Below are 17,828 nucleotides of genomic sequence, written 5' to 3'. Positions count from 1 at the left end.
GGGGAAAAGGGGGGGGGGGGGGAGAAGGAGTTAACCACATTTTGAAAAATTGAAAAGGGTGTTGGGAATGGGAAAAGGTGATGTGAAGGGATCTTTGGGGAGAGGAAAAAGGTGATGGGAGGTGATGGGTGTGACTTGGGGGATTTTCTATGCTTTTACAGGGAAGAGTTGCACACTTTTTGAGATTCTACCATATCTTGATGGCATTCTACCTTATCTAGAAGTCTATAAGAGACTTTGTAGGAGAAGGAGTTTATTTGTGATAAGATCATGTGTTACGCGCGCTCGGAGACTCACTCGGGACGCCCGCTCGGTTGTATGGTGTTTCACACAAGGGTTGTAAATACACGAGGGCATACGAGGACGGGTCGGAGTGTCTACTCTCCTTCGCTGCCGACTTCTCGCAGCTCGGAGAGTGGGAGACTGATGATGGATATATTAGGAACGGGCCAAGTCGACCCGGAGGAGGAGGATAAGGGTCACAAGAGTGTCCGAGACCCGAGGTTGAACCCCGTGCTTGACCCGGGCTAACTCATTTTGCACCTCGGCCCAAAGCCTCGGCTAGCTAGGAGGTCTCGGCCCAAGGCCTTGGTTGGGAGGCCTCGACCCAAGGCCTCAGGTGAGAGGGCTCGGCCACGGGCCTCGGATAGTTAGGGCCACGATCCCGATCGCGGTGCGGGCGCGGTCAAATCGGATCTATAACCGTTCCCCCGTCTTAGGGGGGCGATTAGGAGTTTTGGAGGGTATAAATAGGAGTGTTATTGTCTCATTAAGACATGCTCTATATTCTTTGTCCTAAACTACACTTGTAATAGCATTACATCGTCTTGTAATAGCTTATTGACTACGATCTAATACAATACTTAGTCCCCGTGACCTTGTCACATTCATTTCGCTTATTATTTCTTACTTGTTCGTGTTATCATTCATTTAACGGGTTTATTAGTCCGGACCCCCAGGTTAATTAAATCCATCAACTAGTAAATTTTAAAACAAATGTTTTAGTATAAAATGTTTACAAGGTTACCCATGATTTTATAAACCTTATATGATATAAATTGAACCCAATTTTTTAATTCAATAATTTATTTGAGACTAACTTGTGATCCTTATTATAATTATTTTGAGCCCAAATTCAAACCCAACTTAACTCACTCTATTTTACAATAACAAAAATCATATTTTTGAAGACTCTAGACCCACCTCTCAAGCTTTAAAATTTTCAGCCCAAGCCCACACAATTGTCTTGGGATGTTCTCTAAACCTGAGGTGACCAAAAAAAAATTATTTGTTTATTGTTAAGTTTGCCACATAGATTAGCAAGTTTGCTATTTTTGTAAACTTGCTAATGGCCGTCTTTGATGCAAAATGGCTGCCATATAGTATTTTTATTTTTTTATTTATTTTTTTTAGTTTTGAGTTAATTTTTAAATTGATGTGATATTAGGGTCCATTTTTGAAAATTAATTGGATTTACAGGGATGTAGTGTGAATAGTAAATGAATTGCAAATTGGGTGATTTGGAAGTATGACCCACTTTTTGAAAGTGAGAAATTATTGCAGGGATAAGGATAGTCTTAAAGCTCAAATCTCTTAGTTTGACCTAGGGTTGTGTGTTTATTTAAAGAAGCTATAGTGATCATTTGTTGAAAATATAGGCTCGAAATTTCCTGAAAATGGAGAAAAAATAACCCAAATAACCCACGAAAGGTTATTTTTGTTAATGGTGGCGACTATATGCAAGAAAGCTCTGCCATAGTGGGAAAAGAACGCTCGAAGTTGAAAGGTCATTTGAAGAATAGGATAGCTGTTTATTTAATATTTATGAAATTAAAGGCTTACGTTAATCGAATCTAAGAAGTGTATGAGTGTATCCTATCTTTTTTCCTCTACCCCACTGTTCATGCACACCCAATACCTCACAAACAGCCTCCTTATCCTCCCTACTCACTTTCTTCCCAAAAACAATTGAAGTTTTATCAAAATTCACCTGTTGACCACTTGACTCCCCATACTCCCTCAAAATTTTTCGAACTACCCCCGCCTCCAAATTTTTTGCCTTAAAGAAAAACAAACAATCATCAACAAAAAATAGGTGAGAAATAGGAGGAGGTGTACCCACAACTTCTTGAATTCTCAGCATGGCACTCAAACTCTCAGCTACCAAAATAAATAGACACGGAGACAAATAAAGGATCCCCTGACGCAAACCCCTCGATGGAACAATTGGACCCCATTCCCCTCCATTCACCAAAACAGTATACCTCACAATAGAACACTCCCTCATCAAACCCACCCAACGATCACTAAAACCCAACTTCAACAAAACTGCACCCAAGAAACCCCACTCCACCTGGTCATAGGCTTTGCTCATGTCAACCTTCAGGGCCACACTCTCACCCCCACAACCCTGACCCCTAAGTAGCGCATGACTTGACTCATAGGCCAACATCACATTATCAATAATAGACCGACCCAGAACAAAAGCACTCTGGGCACACGAAACTATTGAATCAAGAAGAAATCGAAAACGAATAGAAAGCACTTCCCCTAAAATACGATATAACACAATACACAAAGAAATTGGACGAAAATCAACCATCAACTCGGGGTTTTTCTTCTTAGGAACGTAAGAAGGATTGACAAAAAGAAACTATCTCACCACCCAGAACAGGCCAATTAAGCTGAAAAAATGCAGGAGTCAAATCATTCGATCTAGGGGATTTATCCGGATGCATAGTAAGCACAGCCGCCCTAACCTCATCGTGAGAAATATCGTTTAACAACATCTCGTTCTGCTCATCCGACACCCTCCTCTCAAGACACTCTAACACCGGTCTACCATCCCCTTCCCTTGTCGTAAACAAATGATCAAAATCCCGCATAACAACCGAACCCATACCCCTCTCATCTACCACCAACCTCACTAGTTCATCCCGCACCCCTCGAATGGAATTTCGACGCCTACGATTATTAACAGAATTGTGAAAAAAACGACTATTGACATTGCCTCCCGTATTGACGCCAACGATCACTTTGAACCTTTTAAAGGTCAAAATACCGCCGCTGGAAAATACTAAACTCATGGCCCCTGTGATCCCCACTCACTGCCCTTAACCTAGTCATTTGGTCTTTACAAAATTTTATCTCCTTATCATCCCCTTTAAAATTACGCATACCCCACTGCCACTTAGCCTTGTTACACCCTTTTAATTTACTCATAATGTCACAACTACCCAAGCCCTCCCACACATCTTCCACCACCTTCTTACACTTAGTATAATTCCCCCATGCACTCAAACCTAATATGTCGTCTAACCACCCTTTCCCGAACCTGCTAGCGCTGCGGTTTTAAAAAGAGAGGCATATGATCACTACCGCTCCCTTCTAAAGACTAGGCTCTCGCATCACCAAACATATCCTGCCAACTACCCGAAACTAAAATACGGTCAAGCTTCTCTTGAACCCACCTCTCTGTACCCCTACCCCTTTCCTAAGTATATTGAAATCCCTCAAACCCAAAATCAAATAAACCACTTTCACGCACTACTTCCCGAAACCCCCTCAAAAGCCAGCTCGGGTGAGGCACCAGACCTACTTTCTCCCATTCCCATAACCAGTCATTAAAATCCCCCATAAGCACCCACGGAAGAGTATTAAGAGAGGATAAATACCTTAAAAGATCCCAAGATTGATGTCTACGATGCCTCTCCGAACTACCATAGAAGCCAGTAAATCGCCATTTTGACGAGGACGACCCAGAGGAAATCAATGTGTCAATATAGTGATTTGAGTAACCCACCACCTCCACATCTAAGCCACCATTCCACAGCAAAGCAGAACCCCCACTACGTCCTTGAACATTAACAAAAAAACAACTCTCATATTTCAATTGGACCCATAACCTCTCCATCCGCTCAAAACCACTCAAAGTCTCAGAAAGAAAACGAATGCTAGGTTTATGATGTTTCACAAAACCTAACAACACATGAACTGCCAGTGCATTCCCCAATCCACGGCAGTTCCAACTTAAGCAAGTCACACTTGTAAACTGACCCTCAACAATCATCGGACTAGAACCTGCCTCACCCTCCCCCTGAAACCCACAATCTGTATCTATCCTCTTTCTCTTCTGTTCCAAAATCACAACCCCCTCACTCTCACTTTCCCCATTAGTGCCCTCATTATTAGGCACATAATGATAGCCCAACGTATCTACCCTATCATTAACAGCAGTATTTGAAACCAAAGCAACGCCTTTATCCAGCAATAAAGATTGAGGTGACGTGTTATTTGAAACCAAAGTAACACCTTTATCCAACAATAAAGATTGAGGTGAAGTGTCATTAGTGCTAACCGTTAGAAACCCCTTCCCCTGGTGAACTAGCTTGGTCTCCGTCGCAACGGGATCCAGCACCAGCCAACGATTTTCCGCCACCCCCACTGGCTTCCTTCCCCCAACACGTAACCACGGTCCGTACGGTTTCTCCTTCCCCACCTCCTCGGTCACAAAAGCAACTGGATAGAACCGATCACCGTGCCCGATCACACCACAATGAAAACAGAAAGATGGCAATCGCTCATAGCGAAAATCCACCCAAAACCAATCTGCATCCCGGCTTCTTCATCTTCATTCAAACGCGTAAAGGTTTCGTAATAGTAATCTGAACTCTTACACGCATAAAGTCTTTGTGATTACCTTCAAAGTTTCTAGGATCAACAGCTACAAACGTTCCAACTGTATCACCAACAACCTTAGCCATCTGCTCGGACATGAAACTCGATGGCAAGCTATGGACCTGAACCCAAAAGCACGCGACATCCAACTCAACCAAAGACGGATCATCACCTTGCTCAATCCGCCGCATAACAACCAAGTGTTGATCAAATGTCCAAGGACATGTTGTTAGTACTCGAGCAATATCCCCTTCATGAAAAAACCGAAACAGAAACCTATCAGAACCCAAATCATTGATATGCTGATAAGCACCAAGATTAGTCTAATTTAAGGGTCAAAATAGGATAAATAGGGAAGTTTTGTCACCCATTTATAACAATTTCGTGCATCAAGGCTCGAATGTGATAAAAAAACCTCTAACCCAACTTTAGAGAATGTTTTGAAGTTAATTTCGTAGATTGAAAAGTAATTCGAGGCCAAAACGGTGCGGAAAGCAAAGAAGCCGCCGAGCAGGAATCGTCCACGCAGCCAACACGCGTGTGGAAGGAGTGGATCATTTCCAGTAGCCATCCACGCCTCCATTCACGCGTGAAGGTGGCGTGATTAGGCCACAGGGGACATTTCGAGATTTTTGACTCCATGTTGCCTATTTAAACCCTCCTTCTAAAAAGAAAAACCCTAAGTAGTTTTTGGATCTAAAGTTCTCTTTGTTTTCTCCCCTCTTGGGGGAAAACTTCATTCCCTTAAATTAGATTGAAGAAACAATGGTAGAAGGGTAGAAGATTAAAGGCAAAAATGTAATAGAATCCATTCTCTATGGATGGTAACTCTTCTTTTCACTATCTATTTCAATTTTGTTTTTGTTTCCTTTGAATCTTCTATTGCTTTTTCTTGTTTCCTTATTTTAATGTTTGCTTAGATTAGATAGGGGATTGGTGGCCCCGAAACTAGCTATGTGGTTGAATTGTTGAAGAAATTGCTTTAAAAATGTGAGCTTTATGCGTTTAGATTCAAATACTTGTGTGGTTGATGTTTGATATGCTTTGTGCCTAAGTGTGGCCACATTAGGTAGTAAACCCTGTGAAAGTGAGTGTGTGCGCGATAGCGGCCTCTCACGAGTTCAACTCATCCATATCCCCGCCCTTAGTCCGAAAGAAAAAGGTCCGGGAGGGGTGGTATACAAGGTATTCGATGAAATGCCCCAACCGAATGAGGATGTGGGAGTCCAAGTGTGACGCCACTTGGTGAAGTGCCATGAACTCCCTAGTTGAATCCGAACTATTTGCTTGCAAAACCATTAGATAGTAGACCGCATATGCTAGCCACGATCCCCAATCTCCATTTTACCTTTTCTAAAACCCACCATTTAAAACTTAAACTCTTGTACAAATGCCCTTGAGCCTAGTCATTCACATAATTCTTTTCATTCAACCTCCTAAATGCCAACATTAACTTAACTCTAAACCTGCCTTCCTTGAGAGACCGACACTCGGGGAGTCTTGACTCTTCGTTTTAACACATTCCATACCCGACATACACCTCACCACAAACAATCACCCACCATATGCACACCCTTCACTGGTTTCCAAGCCTTTGCCATCACATCCCGGAAAACAACGAACTTAATGTTTCTATCAGTCACCACTCTCCCCAACAATAATCCACCGCATGTGGCTCCACTTTGTCAACCTCCACAATAACTCCATCGTCATCAGCATCCAGAGTTAACGTTGCGCAAGCATTCGCTAACCCACTCGAAATACCCTCCTCCATTACGACTAAAAACCGGGAAAACACTGATGAGACAAGAAAAACAAAAGAGACAAGAAAACCCTAGAAGGGAAGAAAACACTCCACAAGAGAAACGGGAGAGAGAAAAAAAAAAGTTTTTTCACCCCCTGTAATTAAGAAACAAGCATCTAGCTTCCTCTTACATTACATTACTACGGGAAAAATGTCAAATACACCTTCAAACTTTAGATAAGAAGTCAATTAGGCCCTTGATGTTCTGAAAGTTACAATAAACTACACAAACACGTTATTTTGGAGCAATAAAACCCACTAACCTGTTGATGACCAGTAATTGCCGGTCAACTAGGGTTCTGACTAACTCCGGCGAACTTCCAACAAACATCTGACCAAATTCCAACAAATTAGATAACATAACAACGATCAGCTACCATCAACCGATCGGTGACCCTTTTCCGGTCAGAGATTGCAACGAATTTGGTCGTCATCTCCAATCGATAGAAATGACGACCAACTAGTTGACATCTCCAGTTGACAACCAAGAGAAAATGTAATGCTTTTGATGAAATTAATACTTTTACATCATAATGTAAAAGTATTACATTGTCCTCAAAAGTATTAAATTTTTTCTTATGAATAACAAACACTTTATTCTTAATTAGTATTACATTTGTCCATATAAGTATTACATTTTCATATTGACCTGAATCAAGAACCAGTTTTACAAATAAAAATCCCTAAGACGATTTCACACCGGGTTAACCTAAATATATACGAGAAAATCCAACCGTTATGGCACCAAGAATATGTACAAAAATGTAGAGCGATATGATTGTAGCATAAAACATCTGCATGGGCCACCATGATATCTTTCTTTTACCTTTGCAACAGAAAGCTCAACTTGTACAAATGACAAGTTGTTTCAAATTAAAACTCATACAAAAAAGGGCTCCCTAACTGAGCATACTGCCTCAGTTTTATCTATAAAACATCATCAAGGGTGTTGCTGCTATCTGAAACTAATAACCCTTTGCTCTCTTCGTACTTGATCTCGACGACGCACTGCCCCATTTCCATGGCGGTGAGCTTCTTCGCCTTCAAGGCCTAGCCTTCCCAATCGGTGTAGCAGAGCACCGCGTAAATGATGGAAATGGCGCAGGCGGCCTGCGCTGATAGGAAGCCAAACCAGAGGCCTTCGAAGCCAAGTTTGAGCCAGAATGTCAAGCCTACTGCCACCGGGGTTCCCACGAAGTAGAACGAGCCAAGGTTGATATGGGCGCCCACGGCTGGCCTGGCGGTTCCACGAAGGAACCCACAGCCAGTGGTTTGTCGGCAGTTGCCAAGGTCACACAAGCCAATTATTGGCAAAACTAATGCAGCCAGAGCTTTAAGCATCTCATCTTTTGTAAAGAGGCCTGCCCATTTCTCCCTAAAGATCAATGTCCATATGACATTCATGAATCCTATTACATATGCACATGCCAAAGCAACCATTGCAGCAAGCTTGGCTTTGTATGGTTTCCCAACTCCCACCTCATTTCCCACCTGAAATCAATATATACATTTAAAATTGAGTTAATACACAAATTTAGTACTATTGGTTTTTTCCGAATTTAGTCTGACTTTTTGTGCTTAATTAAGTCCTAGATTTCGATTTTTACCTATTTAATGGTTTAAATTTCAAACTCCAAATGTTATAATGTACAAACCCTCTTTTTACAACAAAGTATACACAAACACAATTCACATTATTCAAGTCAAAAAGTGATTTACTAAGATAAGGCCATTCAATTTTATGGTTGTAGTTGGAAAAATAGGGAAAAAAAACTGAGAAGCTACCCAAAGATTGTAGAGACTGGGAAAACAAAAAATTATTGAACTAAGTGGGAAGCATTTGCGTGGCAGCCATCTTTGCGTCAAGGAGGTTATATGGCAAACAGTAGGATCACAAAAACTTAACAATAAAATAGGAAGTATATCCATGTAGGATAAGCTATAGACAATCCAAAAAGCTGCAAAAAGGTAAGGTGGCTTTGGCCAGCCACAAAGGTTTCACTGGCATGCAGTATTTTAATTAATACTCATTCTGTTCCATTTTACCTGCCTCACCAATCAAATTAACTGAGAAGCTATCCAAAGATTGTAATCCTATTTTATGGTTGTAGTTGGTAAAACAGGCAAAAAAAGCTGAGAAGCTACCCAAAGATTGTAGACTGGGAAAACAGAAAATTATTGAATCAAGTGGGAAGCATTTGCGTGGCAACCATCTTTGAGTCAAGGAGGCTATATGGCAAACAGTAGGATCACAATAACTTAACAATAGAATAGGAAGTATATATCACCCCCCTATAGACTTTCCAAAAAGCTGCAAAAAGAAAAGGTAGTCTTGGCTAGCCACAAAGGCTTCACTAGCATGTAGTATTTTATTTAATACTCATTTTGTTCCATTTACCTGCCTCACCAATCAAATTAAACTTTCTTTTTTTTTTCTTATTTTATTTAGTATTTCTTAATTACTTTTTAAATTTAATTGCTGTAAAAGGAAAGGTGGCCTTGGCCAGCCACAAAGGCTTCACTGACATGTAGTATTTTAATTAATACTCATTATGTTCTATGGTACCTTCCTCACCAATCAAATTAACTTTATTTTTTTCTTATTTTATTTAGTATTTCTTAATTACTTTTAAATTTAATTGATGCAAAAAAGAAAGGTGGTCTTGGCCAGCCACAAAGGCTTCACTAGCATGCAGTATTTTAATTAATACTCATTCTGTTCCATTTTACCTGCCTCACCAATAAAATTAATTTTCTTTTTTTTTTCTTATTTTATTATTTCTTAATTATTTTTAAATTTAATTACTGCAAAAAGGAAATGTGGCATTGGCCAGCTATAAAGTGATATTTATATAGTTAGAAACAAATTTAAAAGTACTATTAAATAAAAAAAATAAATTTAAAAATAATTAAAATTTTCAAAGAGTTAATTTAACCCATAAATAGTAAACATGATAAGTAAAAATAAGACAGAGGGACTATTAAACTCTTTTATTTTTTTAACTTAATTATTTACAAGGTAATATTTATTCTACTACCATATGAGTTTGATCATGTAACCATTCATTTAGAAGGGTAACAATAGTGTCACCACATTATATAGCAGTGTGTGAGGGACTACTAACTTTAATATTATAAAATTAAATTTAAAATAAACTCAATTTCGTTAATCAAACCAGACAAATGAAATGAGAAGAAGAAAGTAATTAGGATGAACTTACCCGGTCAGAGACACAACCAACCAAGTCCATAGGAACAGTGTACATGAGACTAGTGGTTTGAATAATAATCCCCGTGGCCGCAACAACCAGCCTTGGATTAGGCAAATAGCTTGCAAAAACCGTCACGATTTCATACCACCACCACTCTAAACAGATCCCCACACAGCTCGGCACCGCCAGCCTAAGCAATGGCCCAACCCCACCAAACCCCCCCCCCTCCCACACCCCCACAAACCCCATTTCCACTCCCACCGCCCACAAACCCACACATACCCCATCATAAGCACCATCATCTGCAGATTAGTTAGCACCACCGCTACCGCCACCCCAAGAACCCCCATCCCCATACCACCACCAACACGAAATGCACAATCCGTAGTCCTACGATGCACGATACCTAGCGCCCCAATGCACAATTCAACAACCTACAATGCCCCCCTCCCTCCCTAAAATCAAAGATTTATCAATGCAAAAAAAAAAAAACAAAACAAAACAAAACAAAACAAAACAAAACAAAAACAAAAACAAAAAAAAACAAAAAAAAAAAACAAAAACAAAAAGAAACAAAAACAAGAACAAAAAACAAAAATAAAAGCAAAGAGAGCAAACATGAAGTCATGCTGAGTAGTCACCACTGACGCTAGAAAAATCTAAATGAAGAAAGGAGGAAAACGACCGGAAAAATCCCTAAAAACGACCTAATATCAAAGAACATAACGTATTTGGAAACTCCATTGAAGGAAAAACTGAACAAAATTACCCTCATACCTTCACCACTTAAATATTTAAAAACGGGTTAAGAAAAATAAATAAATCATAGCCCATCAAATCTTGCCCAATGTCCAATAATGGACAACCCAGATTAAATCACAAATTCTCACTTGAGCAATGATTCTCATATAAATCGTACCAGACTATATATATATATATATATATTCTTTAATTTATTGATACTAGATAACCCTTTCACATTTTTATGTGATACTTTTATAATTTTTGTAAAATAAATGTAAGATCATACTATTAGATGTCTAAAATTTACTTCTTATTCATCATAAGGTTTATTCGTTGAAAAACTCAAATATTTGTGTTTTCTAGTGATTATATTCAAATATTTAAATCATGGTATAAGAAATTCTAAATCTTTCTGTTTTGGTAACAATTATACCCAATTATAATACCTACTCTAAAAATAATTCAAGTCTCTCGATTTAAGTATTAATGGGTAGCTATCATATTTGAACATGTTTTTATATATGTAATATAATTAATTAAAATATTTTTAATAGTTTAGTTTCAACTTTTAATTTTATGACATATATATTTTAGTACATTATACTTTTTAAAAATGATGTTATGTTGTAATATTTTTGGGATAGATAGGATTGAAAATTATAACCATTATAAAATAAAAATATTTAATATTAACTTGTCAAATATTAAATTAATAACATAATTGATATGCATAATTATATTAGATATAAAATTCATAAAATACATACATTTTAATTTTTTTCCACCAATAAATATCATTATAATTATATTGCATGTTTATTGCGAAAACGAACGTATATTCATCAAAATTGTATTTCTCGAAGGGAACAAAAGCTATAATGACAGACGAATATAGAATAAAATGTGGAGTACGTATAATTTTAATGAACTTTACGTGTTCCAAAGCTCTTAATAGAGAAAGCGTGGCTTTGTTAATTACTTTATTCACCTTCTTTGCATAACATCTGTGAGTGCAGTATATTTTATTGCTATACATTGTTCTGATTCTGATTCCGTTTGGGAAAATTTCAAAGCATACCTTTTTGTTGTAAGCTATACAGGTAAAACCCATTTACCAAAATTATGAGATTATATTCTCTATTATTAATCGCTTTAATGGCATGCATGTGTAAATAAAAAATTAATAGATAAGCTAGCTAACAGCTGACATAAGTGGTTTGGCGTCGCCACAGTTCAATCCTTCCATTAACTCAAATTAATTTCATAAATTTCACTTTGTTAAAAAAAAAAATACAAAGCTCGAACTCTCCAAAAAATCAAAAATATAAAAGTATAAATTTGTCCTTGTGTATAAATATTTCGGACTTATAAATTAACAGATGCGTATTTTGTTATTTATTATACCTCCTCAGTGTACAATAATTTGACAATAATAATGTGATATTTTGTGGGTGCAAATAAATAACACTTGCAAATAATTTATACTGGGGCCTACAAGATTGCAGGACTTAAGTTAAGCTAACACTTAAAAAAAATTAATAAATAAATAAATAAAGGCACTATTGAACTTAGGGCATGTTTGGTTAATGACGGATCCACCAAAATTTTGGCGGATCCGCCAGCCATTTCAACGTTTTGACCATGGCCCTGTTTGGTAAATAATCAGCCTATCAGCCAATTTTGGCTTATTTTACCACTATTAGTTGTTTGGTTAATAAGCTTTTTGCAACTCCAAAATGCTAAAATTCAAAAGGCTACTCAAAGCAGCCTTTTCAATTAGCTATTTGAGAAAAGAAATTATACCAAACAACTATCAGCTAATTTATCAAACAACTTTCTACAATCGACTAATATTATCAACAAATCATACCTTCTAACCCAAACAGCCAACCAAATCAGCCAACAGTCATTTACCAAACAGGGCCCATGTCAAAACGCTGAAAAATGTTGTTTGGTTAGTGGCGGTTTGGAGCAGCGATTTGCTCCAAACCACCAATTTTAGAAACGCTGCAATATGCAGCGTTTCCAAATGGCGTTTTGGGAAAAGATTTTCTTTCCCCAAAACACCCTTAACACAATTTTAAAAAAAAATTGACTTTCGGTCTGCCCACCGCTCGGTAGGCAAACTGTTTAACATATGGAGCCTTGAGGCTCCTTTTATAGGAGCCTCAAGGCTCCATCCCCACTTATCCCACCTATGTGGGATAAGTAGGTGGGATAAGTGGGGAATCAAAATCACAAAAGGGAGCCGCTGTGCGGCTCCCCTCCCCTTCCCCTTTTTTTTTTTTTTTTTTTTTTTTAATTTTTAAAACATTATTATATATATATATATATATATATATATATATATATTATTTATTTATTTATGTATACCCTTTTGGTCATTTTACATGTTAATCGCTAATCTAAACAGTTAATTTTACCAAACATCTTTTTACGAACCGCTAATACAATCTGCTGGTCAAACCCTCTAATACAATCCGCTATTTGATAACCGCTAACACAATCCGCTACCGCTAACCACTAACCGCTGATAACCAAACAAGCTCTTAACCTTAACTGGACATACAATGTTAGCTACTAGCTAGGGTGCCAATGAACTAGTCCACCATATATGCCGGGACTTCGGGTCGGGTGAGTTGGACGGGTCTTACACATGCCTAAATTAAACAATGGAAAATATTATTTTTCTCAAATTTAAAGAATAAATTCTCCATATAATTAATTTTTAGTGAACCAGAACTAAGCATCTAGCTTCCTCTTACATCACATTACTATGAAAAAGGTCAAATACATCTTTAAACTTTAGTTAAGAAGTCAATCAGGCCCTTGAACTTTTAAAAGTTACAATTAACTACACAAACATGTTATTTTGGAGCAATAGAACCCACTAACATGTTGGTGATCTGTAATTGCATGTCAACTAGGGTTCCGACGAACCTCCGACAAACATTCGACCAAATTCCAACAAGTTAGATATATATAATAATAACGATCAACTACCGTCAACGAACCACGGACCCTTCTTCGGTCGGAGATTGCAACCAATTTAGTCGCAATCTCCGTCAATGGCAACCAACTAATCACCATCTCCAATCGATGGAGATGACGACCAACGAATTGCCATCTCAAGTTGACGACTAAGAGAAAATGTAATACTTTTGATGAAAAATACAATATAATACATTTATTTCATAATGTAAAAGTATTATATTGTCCTCAAAAGTATCAAATTTTTCCTGATGAGTAACAAATACTTTATTCCTAATTAGTATTATACTCCGTATTTGTGATCTGACTCAATCAAACCCGTCTTACAAATAAAAATTCTTAAAACGATTTCGCACAAGTGTAACCTAAATATATAATATATATTATAGGGGAAAATGCAACCGTCATGGCACCAAGAATATGCACAAAAATGCAGAGTGATTGTAACATAAAACATCTGCATGGGCCACCGCGATATCTTACTTTTACCTTTGCAACAGAAAGCTCAACTGGCACAGTACAAATGACAAGTTGTTTCAAATCAAAACTCAAACAAAAAAGAGGCTCCCTAACTGAGCATACTATCTCAATTTTCTCTACAGAACATCATCGAGCGTGTTGCTGCAATCCGAAACCAATAACCCTTTACTCTCTTCGTGCTTGATCTCGACGGCGCACTGCCCCATTTCCACCACGGTGAGCTTCTTCGCCTTCAAGGCCTCGGCTTCCCAAACGGTGCAGCAAAGCACCGCGTAAATGATGGAAATGGCGCAGGCAGCCTGCGCTGACAGGAGGCCAAACTAGAGGCCTCCGAAGCCAAGTTTGAGCCAGAATGCCAAGCCTACCGCCACCGGGGTTCCCACGAAGTAGAAGGAGCCGAGGTTGATGCGAGCGCCCACGGCTGGCCCGGCGGTGCCACGGAGAATCCCACAACCAGTGGTTTGTGGGCAGTTGCCAAGCTCACACAAGCCAATTATTGGCATGACTGATGCAACCAGAGCTTTAAGCATCTCATCTTTTGTAAAGAGGCCTGCCCATTTCTCCCTAAAGATCACTGTCCATATGACATTCATGAATCCTATTACATATGCACATGCCAAAGCAACCATTGCAGCTAGCTTGGATTTGTATGGTTTCCCAGCTCCCAGCTCATTTCCCACCTGAAATCAATATATACATTTAAAATTGAGTTAATACACAAATTCAGTACTATAATGATTTTTTTGGATTTAGCATATATGACTTTTTGTGCTTAATTAAGTCCTAGACTTCTATAGTTTTACCTTATTAATGGTTTAAAATTCAAACTCCAAATATTATACTGTACAAACCCTCTTTTACAACAAAGTATACACAAACACAGTTCACATTATTCAAGTCAAAAAGTGATTTACTAAGATAAGACCATTCAATTTTATGGTTGTAGTTGGAAAAACAGGCAAAAAAAAAAATTGAGAAGCTACCCAAAGATTGTCGAGACTGGGAAAATATAAAAAAAATTATTGAATCAAGTGGAAAGCATTTGTGTGGCAGCCATCTTTGAGTCAAGGAGGTTATATGGCCAACAGACTAGTATGATCACAATAACTTAACAATAAAATATGAAGTATATATTGTTTCCAAAAAAATAAAAAATAGGAAGTATATTTATGTAGGATAAGTTATAGACATACCACAAAGCTGCAAAAAAAAAAAAGAAAAAAAAAAGAAAAAAAAAAGTGACCTTGGCCAGCCACAAAGTTTCACTGGCATGCAGTATTTTAATTAATACTCATTCTATTCCATTTTACATGCCTCACCAATCAAATTAACTGAGAAGCTATCCAAAGATTGTGATCCTATTTTATGGTTGTAGTTGGAAAAACAGTGAAGCTACCCAAAGGTTGTAGAGACTGGGAAAACATAAAATTATTGAACCAAGTGGGAAGCATTTGTGTGGCAGCCATCTTTGATCAAGGAGGTTATATTGCCAACCGTAGGATCACAATAACTTAATTATAAAATAGGAAGTATATATTGTTTCCCAAATTAATTTTCTTTTTATTCTTTCTTATTTTATTTAGTATTTCTTAATTACTTTTAAATTTAATTGCTGCAAAAAAGAAAGGTGACATTGGCCAGCCACAAATGCTTCACCAGCATGCGACATTTTAATTAATCCTATTTTGTTCCATTTTACCTGCCTCACCAATAAAATTAACTTTCTCTTTTTTTTTTCTTATTTTATTATTTCTTAATTATTTTTAAATTTAATTGTTGCAAAAAGGAAAGGTGGTCTTGGCCAGCCACAAAGGCTTCACTGGCATGCAGTATTGTAATTAATACTCACTCTGTTCCATTTTACTTTCCTCACCAATCAAATTAACTTTTTTTTTTCTTATTTTATTTAGTATTTCCTAATTATTTTTAAATTTAATTTTTTAATATTTAAAATTTTTTTCTATCTCATTTTATTTGTTTTATACACTATTCATTGGTCAAACTAATTTTTTTATTTTCTTTAATATTATATTTAATATTATAATATTATAAACTCAATATGGTTAATATTATAACATAATAAAAAATGAATTTAATATTATAAAAAAATGAACTTAAAATAAACTCAATATCATTACTCAAACCAGATAAAGAAATGAGAAGAAGAAAGTAATTAGGATGAACTTACCCTGTCAGAAATACAACCAGCCAAGGCCATGGGAACAGTGTACATGAGGCTAGTGGTTTGAATAATAATCCCCATGGCCGCAACAGCCAGTCTCAGATTAGGCAAATAGCTTGCAAGGACTGTCACGATTTCATACCACCACTACTCTAGACAGATCCCCACACAGCTCGGCACAGCCGGCCTAAGCAACGGCCCAACCCCACTAACCCCACCAACCCCCCCACACCCCCATTTCCCCTCCCACCGCCCACAAACCCACACATACCCCATCATAAGCACCAACATCTGCAGATTAGTTAAAACCGCCGCCACAGCCACCCCAGGAACCCCCATCCCCATCCCCACCACCAACACAAAATTCAACGGCACACGAAACCCCACCGCCACAAAAGTACACCACATTTGCGGCTTAGTAACCCCCTGAGACCTTAAATAAACCCTTAGCGGCTGTAACAGCGTGTTGGTCAAAAGATCCGGGAGGGAATATAGGCAGTAAGTGGCGGCCATTGAGGTGATCTCTTTGTCCTGCCCCATGAACACCATGATTGGCTCCAGATTGAGCCAGAGGAGACTGATGGGTATTATGGCCACCAAAAGTATGCAGATCATGCGGTGGAGAGATAGGCGCAGTAAGTCCCAGTTCTTGCTGCCGTAGGCTTGGCTGCACACTGGCTCTAGCCCCGAGGCTAAGCCCACCAGAACTGAGTAGCCGGTGATGTTTGTGAAGCCAATGGATAGTGCCCCACCGGCTAGTTCCAGGCTCCCAAGCCTTCCCAAGAACAGAACAGACACAAAGGCTCGAACATACACTAGGCAATTCATTGCTGTTATTGGCAAAGCCATCCCCCATAGTTCCTTCAATTCCTCCACAACCTCCAAAATATGTCAAAATATTTATTAGCATCAAACCCTTGCCATTAGGCCGAAAACTATAGTTAGTAGCAGAAACATAACTTTATTTTCTTATATCTTAGTACATTTTCAAAACCGTACTGCACCCAACAATCTCCTAGAGTTAGAGTGCTGGACTTGATTTTTGACCGTTTACCCACCCCAGGCCAACAATCTCCTAAATCCCGAGCTAGATGCAGGGCATGGCCCTTTACTGACCTCCGGCTAACAGTTAGTTACATGACTTCGCCCGGCCTCTGCCCAACATGTGCACATAAATTTATAAAAAAAAAAAAAAAAAAAAAAAAAAAAAAAAAAAAAACCTGAGAAGGTGAGGGGAGTTTATGGGACAGAAAGTCCTCATCTTTTTAAGCCATTGATGTAACTTAGAATTGAAGCTCGTTCTCAGAGATGAACTATCTTCAAAACTGCAAATATTTTCCAAGAACAAGCAAAGAAAATGAAGCTGCTAGTATGGAGAATCAATAGTGAAAGGGTAGAAACCACCTATTAGTGCAGTATATATAAAATATAAATAAAAAGGAGCGAAGATGCAAAGGCAAAAGATAAACCAGTTAGTTAATGATATAGCCTGGGCTCTATCTTTCCCTTTCCCAAATGCTCATTTTCACCAAAATGAGAATTTTATTAATTCTGAGATGGTGAACAAGTCAAGAAGGTTATATAATGATGTATACACACAAAGAAAAACACTATAAAATGCGTTAGCTTTTTGTGGATAACTGATTATGATATATCATATATATGATGATAAAGACATGCTGTGTCAATACATATAGGTTCCCAGAGTATCTACTGACAGAGATTGAGAGAGTACGAA

The 17,828-nt window shown here is 38.1% G+C and overlaps 2 pseudogenes; both read right to left on the bottom strand.

The window, feature by feature from the left end:
- Positions 1-7,408: 7,408 nt before the first annotated feature.
- Positions 7,409-10,049, bottom strand: LOC116001346 (annotated as a pseudogene).
- A 3,975-nt stretch (positions 10,050-14,024) lies between these two features.
- Positions 14,025-17,364, bottom strand: LOC116001344 (annotated as a pseudogene).
- Positions 17,365-17,828: the final 464 nt, after the last annotated feature.

Source organism: Ipomoea triloba, chromosome 13, assembly GCF_003576645.1.
Source record: "Ipomoea triloba cultivar NCNSP0323 chromosome 13, ASM357664v1".
NCBI lineage: Eukaryota > Viridiplantae > Streptophyta > Magnoliopsida > Solanales > Convolvulaceae > Ipomoea > Ipomoea triloba.
The sequence above is the reverse complement of the archived record's forward strand: the minus strand, read 5'-3'. Positions and strand labels throughout refer to the sequence as shown.